The sequence below is a fragment of the Erithacus rubecula genome (assembly GCF_903797595.1).
Source record: "Erithacus rubecula genome assembly, chromosome: Z".
NCBI lineage: Eukaryota > Metazoa > Chordata > Aves > Passeriformes > Muscicapidae > Erithacus > Erithacus rubecula.
The window spans coordinates 31399261-31408312 of record NC_136661.1 but is presented as its reverse complement, the minus strand read 5'-3'; positions in this window follow the sequence as shown (position 1 = coordinate 31408312).

Here is a 9052-nt window from a genome sequence, read left to right as displayed (position 1 = left end):
TAGAAATAAAAGACTGGTAATTTCACAGTGAGAATAAAAATAAGATCCTTAATAAAAATGTAACCACCTGTATGCTGCTTGTTTCAGAACAAAGTGTTAATTAAAATCAACAGTGGCTGATTGTTTATTAAAGTTGATCTAGAAAGTAACTTGCCAAAAAAAAAGTGTCCATAGAGATGTATCCCAAACATCACAAACAGCCCTGGCTATATTCTGCACTATTTCCTACCAAATTAATATCAAAATTAGAAGATTCCTGTTGAACATGGGAATTTCAAACAATTGTAAACTGGAATATTCAGTCTTTGGAAGGGAGAAAAATCGCTTTTTTGTGGGGGGAAAAAGGGGAATTAAAACTACCTGTCAGCCTCAGAGGAGGGTGTGTTTTCAGAGCTGCTGCCTGTCATGCATCTCATGCCCTGGGTAAATTGGTTGGATTTGCTGAATTTCAGTCTGAGATCAGTTTAGGAAACATGGTGAAAGAACAACAGGTTTCCCTCTGATTTGTTTATTGTGTGCTCAGCAGTGTGGCTCAATGGTTTGTACTGGAAGCTGTAACATGTGATAGGAAAAGGATCTTTACATTTCCCCAACAACCACAACGTAAAGATAAAATCCCTTCCTGCACGTGAGACTACACAACTCTCCAGAACTCATTCTCTCCTGCAGTTTAGTTTTTCTGGAAATTCCTGGAGACTCAGAGTGTTCCCCAGGGCTGTAACAGAGAGGGCAGCACAGCTCTGCCCTGTCCTGCAGTGCTGTGGCCTTGCTGATTCATTCCCAGCTCGTGGTCATCCAGTTCTGCCACAGGAGGTGCTTCCAAGCCAGCTGCTCCTTCCCCAACCACTTCTCCTGATTACTCCTGTCCAGGTGAGCAACCCTGTGTCATGGAATCCGAGAATCCCAGGATGGTTCGGCTGAGAGGGATTTAAACCTCATCCATTTCCACCCCCTGCCATGGCAGGGACACCTTCCACTGTCCCAGGCTGCTCCAATTCCATCCAGCCTGGCCCTGGGCACTGCCAGGGATGCAGGGGCAGCCACAGCTGCTCTGGGCACCCTGTGCCAGCCCTGCCCACCCTCCCAGCCAGCAATTCCTCCCCAATATCCCAGCCAGCCCTGCCCTCTGGCACTGGGAGCCATTGCCTGTGTCCTGTCCCTGCATGCCTTGTCCTTTCTGCATCACATCTGATTCTTCAGCCCTTCCTTCCAAATCCTCAAGTTCTCCTGGAAAGTCTATTTCTGTTGCAGTCCTTCTCCTTAACACCTCCATGTACTCTCCACATAAAAACGTTCTCCTCTCCTCTCCTCTCCTCTCCTCTCCTCTCCTCTCCTCTCCTCTCCTCTCCTCTCCTCTCCTCTCCTCTCCTCTCCTCTCCTCTCCTCTCCTCTCCTCTCCTCTCCTCTCCTCTCCTCTCCTCTCCTCTCCTCCTCTCCTCTCCTCTCCTCTCCTCTCCTCTCCTCTCCTCTCCTCTCCTCTCCTCTCCTCTCCTCTCCTCTCCTCTCCTCTCCTCTCCTCTCCTCTCCTCTCCTCTCCTCTCCTCTCCTCTCCTCTCCTCTCCTCTCCTCTCCTCTCCTCTCCTCTCCTCTCCTCTCCTCTCCTCTCCTCTCCTCTCCTCTCCTCTCCTCTCCTTTTGGTTATTACTGAAATTTAAGCCCACAGGAGGCGGGACAGTAACCCAGGTGACACCAAGGCACGGGTGGGTGATCAGGGTCGTTCTGGACAGGCCCTGGGGATGAAGGTGCTGTGGGGCACAGGGAGGGGTTAGAAACCTTATCATATTAAATATACTTCTTCTTTCCCCACAAGACCTGTTACCATCACAGAAGGAAGTGTGATTAGCATGAAGCCATTTATCCTTGGCATATCTGTGTTGGCTAGTATTCATTCCCTTATTTTCTTCTTGCCTGCAAACGATTTCCCAATTACTTATTCCATGGTCTATTTGATGCTGTTAATCAGGAACTGAAGTTAACTGGCTTGTAATTTCCAATTGTGGTTTTTTTTCTCTCTCTCTTTTTTCCCCAGTCTGCCAGCACCTCACCTCCCTTCCAAAAGCCCCACTGCAAATAGCTCTTAGAAGGCTGGACTCACTTTTTAACTCTTCTGGGAAAAAGCCCATAACACCGTTTATTTGAGAAAAATCAATTAATAAAACCTCAGTGTAACCTGTCCTTTCCTCATTCTCCCACTGACTTTAGCCCTTTAACCCTCCTTTTTTTCGTGCCAGCTGCTGATTTGACCAACATTTTGGTGCCCCCACTGCAATGAGGACAGAAAATCAGTCTCCCATGACTGGCACATGAGGATGACTTTATAGTACATGACCTTATTTCTTGTAATCATTTGGTTCTGTTGAAAAGACTCATGTAAAAACAACAGGAAGGAAAATTTACAGTCAGCAGAGATTGCTTTCTAGCTAAAAATAATAAAATAATCTTTTGACATAATAAGATTAGCACGTAGTCAAGTTTGAAAAAAATCAACTCAAGTACTTTCAGTTCCTCTTTGAACACTCCAGCTGGGTTACACACTCAGTTCTTTTCTCAGGTGTGAAAAAAAGTGTGTTTCCCAGGACAAATATTCACATTTTTTAAGTAGGAAAATTGTTCCTGCCTGGAGTTGGATAGGAAGGGAAGGACAGTGCACGGCTCTGCATCCCATGCCAGCAGAGAGCTCAGCAGGGCAGCGTTTCCATTTCCATTTCCCTGGAGTGTTCATGTGTGAGGATCCGTGTCCCTGGCGTGGAATTCCCATTTCTGCCACGCCTCAGCACTCTGCGGCAGGTAACGCTGCCCAGCCCCGAGGCTGTGCCTGCAGGGAGCAGAGCCTGGAGCTCGGCTCTGCTCCAGGGACCCTGATTTGCTGGGATGGGAATTTGCACCTCGCTTGCTGAGCTGGTGAGAACAGCCAGGCAGGATGTAGGTGGTGAAACCCCAAGCGATGCCTGGTGAGCTTCTCTGTGATATCCCCTTCTGATTACAAAGCACAGATAAAACAATTTGGAGGTGTACAGTCTTTCTGGTGAAACCTGGAGCACGCAGGGAAATGTTTCCTGTGAGGAATCTGCTCTTGGGGCAGGGAGGTAGGGAAGGAACACACGCAGTTTTTATAGCAATAAAACTGTAAAGTGGGCTTAATCATGCTAAAATTATTCACCCCACCCTCACACCATGTTCCTTTTTTGTGGTCACCCTTTGCCCTTTCAAGGCTGAGAGAAAGGAAGGAGAAAAATATCTTTTCTGCTCGCCCGTGGGTGTGGAGACAGGGGAGCAGCTGATCCTCCCGTCCTCCCGCCCCCTCCCACCATTTGGGGTAAAAAGCAGCATTTTTCGGACGGTGCCTGGCTCAGATGTGGTCAGGGAAGGACTCTGATCTTTGCACTTCCACATCTGGACCACGGTGACCAAGCAGGATTCATGCAGGCAGCTGATACCACCAGCCACGGCCAAACACAGACCTGTCCCATCAGCTGCCCCTTCATTTATTCAGAAAGTTCACGGAGCTCTTTTCAGCCTCCAACTCAAAACTCTCAGTCCTCCTGTGAAGCTCAGAGTCAAATAAATATTAAGGACTACGTGAATTTTATGTGCCAGTGTTTATGCTTGCACCTTGCTGAGATTTAATTCTATGGGGAGATGCATGGAGTTAAATAGAAACACACATGTTGTGTCACAGACAGGTGAAGGATGAATTAATGCCGCTCAAAGCTCCACCTTGAAACATCTGTGGGACTCTCAGGCTGCAGAACTTAGTGCCAGCATGAATTTAAATAATCATAAAATGTGGTGAGAGATGAGACCTAAGACATGAGGCTGCTCTCTTGGGGAAACTGCACAAGATTCACAAAAAATGTTTGCGTATGTTGGGGTCTCCAGGCATGAGAAGGACATAAGGGAAAGATTTATATTTAATTTATGTTTTTTAAGTACTTTAGTAGACGTTCTGAGCTCTGCTACTGTTGCAAAGCGTGCCATTGTAGTCATATTTATGACTCTTCTGTTCCTGACTCAGCCAGTCATGTGGATCTGAGCAAGCGGCAAATCCCAAAAAAAAAAAAAAAAAAAAAAAAGAAAAAAAGGACGACACAAAAAGCCAAGAGTCATGGTTTCCCTAAGCAAGTACTTTGAAGACTGCCTGGAGGAAAATCCCAAGAAAGCCTGGCTGGAGGAAGCTGAGATGGCGTGGAGTGTGACCAGTGAGGAAACCTCAGGGGGATTCAGAAGCAGAGAGGAACTGGCAACTTCTGAAAGCCCCGGGCTGGGAGCAAGGGGCACCTGCAGGACAGAAGGACATTTGATCCTGCAGAGGGAAGGCGCCTGGTGTGCCCAAGCACTGCCCCATGTGGCCACCACAAACCCAGGCCAGAGAAGAGACAGCCATTTCAGGGAAAATTGTCTTTTATGGGGGGTGAGGATGACTTTGATCCCCTTAAATAGAGTTAATTTTCCTTCTAGAGGAAGTTGAAAGTTTCTTTTTCACAAAGAGGGGATTGTCCATCAGTTGATACCAATCATTTTCTCATACTTCCCTGAAGAACAGAAAGGCCCTTCTGTCTTTGCCAGACTTTCCCTCTGTGGATTTTGTTCTCAAAACGGGCTTTGGTTTGCTGAGTTGCTCCATCCATCAGCATGTGCTGTCCTTCCTCACCTTCCCAGCCGCTCTCTCCTGCCAACGGGGCTGGGAACACCCTGGGACAGTGCAAGGTGTCCCCGCTCGTGGCAGGCTTGGAACGGGACTTTAAGGTCCCTTCCCACCCAAACCATCTCAGGATTCTGTGTTTCTATGAATATTTGAAGTTTGTGGGCCAGTCCTTGGAGGTTTCAGGAAGAATTCAATCCAGCCAATCCAGAACAGACCACATCCTATGGATATCCTATATCCCATGTACATTCCCAGTGGGAAAAGCCTGGGTCCTCTTTGGCATCTAAGTTAAGGAGAATCTGTTTTTCCATCAAGCATTAATGCAAAATAAATTCAAAGTCACAAGCCATCTGCAATGTCTTTGGAATAAATCCAGCTTTTCCAGGAGGAAATGTTCTCAGAGTTGGTGCAGAGATTTCACAGAAGAATTAGGGCTTTAGAGAATCCACGCATCCCTCTTTATTTTTGGATTTCAAACAAACGCCAGTGCTGCACATTTGTATGCTACACATCTATTACACATAAAATTGATCACGTGTTTTGTGTAGATCTTAAGACTAAGGCAACGTTTCCCATTAAACACACCGTAAAATACCAGGTAAACCCATAAAATATCAAGAAATTCAGCCCTCCCTCCACTCAAACACAAGTTTTCGGGGGGAAAGTGATGCACAGTTATTTCCCTTTCACAAACATCTCAGAGACTGTCACAATAGTATGACTGCATCAAGTCTCTACTGAAATAAACTCATAAGATTCCATTTCAAGCACTACTGTGGTGGTATAACACACATATACATAACACAGTGTTTAAATCCTGCACATCAAACCGCTGTGTTTGACTGTGCAAGGATCCCATCACTGACACCAGAATTAATTGCACTGGGTTTTAATTGGATGAGAACAAGATTTACAGCCAGGTTAAACATTGACCTTTCTTCCCCGGGATTATTTTTTTCAACTTGTTATCAGCCAAGCTAATGTGATTATGTGCAAGAAAACAAAGTTCTTGGCAGTGTGTGTGTGTATGTGTGTGTGTGTCCCAGAACTTCAAAGCTTCAGCAACAGCTTTTTCCTGTTCCTCCTTTGAGGGCAATGACCTTGAAGCAATCACTGATGCACAGCCTAAGTTTTAGCTCCCATTTTTCTCCAGCCAGGCAGGTTTGGAGCCTGGCATCTGCAGGATGTGCTGCAGGAGGTGACAGTGACAGTCCTGACCTGGGAGCTGTGGGCTCACACTGCTGCATCACCTGCGGGCACAGGGAGCACACTGCAGTCAGTAAATCCATTTCACACAGTCACAGAAGGGTTTGGGTTGGGAGGGACCTTAAAGCCCAACGAGGTTCATTTTCCTGGTGGATTTTAAAAGGTTTAATGAGAGACAGTAAGAGATGAACAATACAGCAAAATGTTATAACAGCAGGTGTCTGGCATTCAGCCAAGAGCACCCCTGCTGGTTCAGAGACATCCCTTAAATTCATCAGCTCGTTGCATTTTCATAGACCCATCAAACATTTTCAAACTTTTCTACGAAATATTTTCCATATTCCAAGAACTGTTTTGCACAGCCACTCCTTGAGTGCGCCTTTTTTGAGTGTCCATATATTGACTCTTCTTATTAGTCTTAATTCGGGCTGTGATCTTCAATTTCTACAATTGTGAGGGGTCACTGCCCACTCCACTCTCCATCCAGCTCTGGTTTGCATCTCCTTTTCATAGTATGATTTTCTTGTAGTCATCAACAATCGTTATTTTTTGCTGTCATAATTTTGCCAGTGGTGGTCGCTGGATGATGTGAAGTCTCTGGACAATTTGTCAGTCCCACAGAATTTGGTCTTGGTAGATTAAAGAATGGCAGAACTCTGGAAATCTGCTCTCAGGGATAGGCTGCAATTGATCACACAAAGGCAGGAAATCTGATTTTGCACAATCTGTTGGGCTGTGGGAAAGTCTTGTTTTGCAAATTTACTTAGAAAACATAACATTTATAACAGGGGGATTTAAAACAGAATTATTTTAATAATATATTTCCCTTTATCTAGGTCCATGCCCCATCTAAGTATTATACAAAAATTTCTATGATTAATATGAATCCCTTTAATTTTTAATTCTTGTAGAATTCATGTTTTTTCCCCATTGCTTTCTTCCAATATCCAATTTCATTTATCAGTGAACCTACAGTTTGTTTGTAAAGGCAAAGATCTTTTTCCAATTGTTTCTTTTATATCTCTTAGTGCTAACCTTATTGTAATATAGGAATACAATGTAATTTGTGTAATAATTATACAGTAGTGTAGAATAAGCAATGTTTGTAGGAGCAAAATAATAAAGATCAAAATGGATCACAGGCAGATTGCTCGATTACATCATTATAACATCCAATAAAAGCAGGACAGCCCAAATTAACAATTTAACAAACCTAGCAGCAGCAGAGATGGCTCTGTCTAGGGGGACACCCCAGCAAGGTCCTGATAAGCACCCTTGATTAAAGATAATCAACACCTTGGGAAAATTACATCTGATTGCTCGGATTCCCGTAAATTAAGATCGGCAAAATACATCTCAAAAGCCAGGACCTCATCAGAATCCATCCTCTCCCAGGATATGGTTTTGTCCAGCCCAACGCAGTGAAAGAAAACATGAATATGCTGAATGACAAGAGAAGACAAAGATCTCCGCTCTGGGCTAGGAAAAACTGTGTAAAAACTGGACTAAGTAAAGCGTGTTTGTGAACATTGGGGGATCTGATGCGATAGAGATCAGATCAGAGTGTGTTCACCCGGGCTCGGCGCTGTACCTTTTTTGATTGTGGCTATCGTGGACCGTGTTTTGGTCGCAACATAAATATCGCTTATTTTAATCATATTTAATTCGGCTTGATCTCGTTTTTATCTATCACACTTATCTACCAGCAGATCAGCAGCTTGTTTGTAAAGACAAATGTGACATCACTCTCGCCCCTCAGCATTCCCTCAGGGCCATGATCGTCCCTCAGTGCCCCCGCCATGTCAGGACAGGCCTCAATGCCATGATCATCCCTCAGCACCATGATCATCCCTCAGCGCCATGACCGCCCCTCAGTGCCATGATCGTCCCTCAGCGCCATGATCATCCCTCAGCGCCATGATCATCCCTCAGCACCATGATCATCCCTCAGCGCCATGATCATCCCTCAGCGCCATGATCGTCCCTCAGCACCATGATCATCCCTCAGCGCCATGACCGCCCCTCAGTGCCATGATCGTCCCTCAGCGCCATGATCATCCCTCAGCGCCATGATCATCCCTCAGCACCATGATCATCCCTCAGCGCCATGATCGTCCCTCAGCACCATGATCATCCCTCAGCGCCATGATCATCCCTCAGCACCATGATCATCCCTCAGCGCCATGATCATCCCTCAGCACCATGATCATCCCTCAGCGCCATGATCGTCCCTCAGCGCCATGATCGTCCCTCAGCACCATGATCGTCCCTCAGCGCCATGATCATCCCTCAGCACCATGATCATCCCTCAGCGCCATGATCATCCCTCAGCACCATGATCATCCCTCAGCACCATGATCATCCCTCAGCGCCATGATCGTCCCTCAGCGCCATGATCGTCCCTCAACGCCATGATCGTCCCTCAGCGCCATGACCGCCCCTCAGCGCCATGATCGTCCCTCAGAGCCATGATCGTCCCTCAGCACCATGACCGCCACTCAGCGCCATGACCGCCCCTCAGCGTTCCCGCCGAGCCATGATCGCCCCTCAGCACCATGACTGCCCCTCAGCGCCATGATCGTCCCTCAGCGTCCCCGCCAAGCCATGATCGCCCCTCAGCACCATGACTGCCCCTCAGCGCCATGATCGTCCCTCAGCGCCATGACTGCCCCTAAGCGCCATGATCATCCCTCAGCGCCATGATCATCCCTCAGAGCCCCCTCAGCGCCATGACCGCCCCTCAGCGCCATGATCGCCCCTCAGCGCCATGACCGCCCCTCAGCGCCATGATCATCCCTCAGAGCCCCCTCAGTGCCATGACCGGCTCTCAGCGCCATGACCGCCCCTCAGCGCCATGACCGCCCCTCAGTGCCCCCTCGGTGCCATGACCGCCCCTCAGCGCCCCCTCAGTGCCATGACCGCCCCTCAGTGCCATGACCGGCCCTCAGCGTCCCTGCCATGCCATGATCATTCCTCAGCATCCCCTCAGTGCCATGACCGCCCCTCAGCATCCCCTCAGTGCCATGACTGTCCCTCAGCATGCCCTCAGCGCCATGACTGCCCCTCAGTGCCATGATGGTCCCTCAGTGCCATGACCGCCCCTTAGCGTCTCCGCCATGTCAGGACAGCCCTAATAACTCCCGCAGCGCCATGACCGCCCCTCAGTGCCCCCGCTGAGTCATGACCGCCCCTCAGCATCCA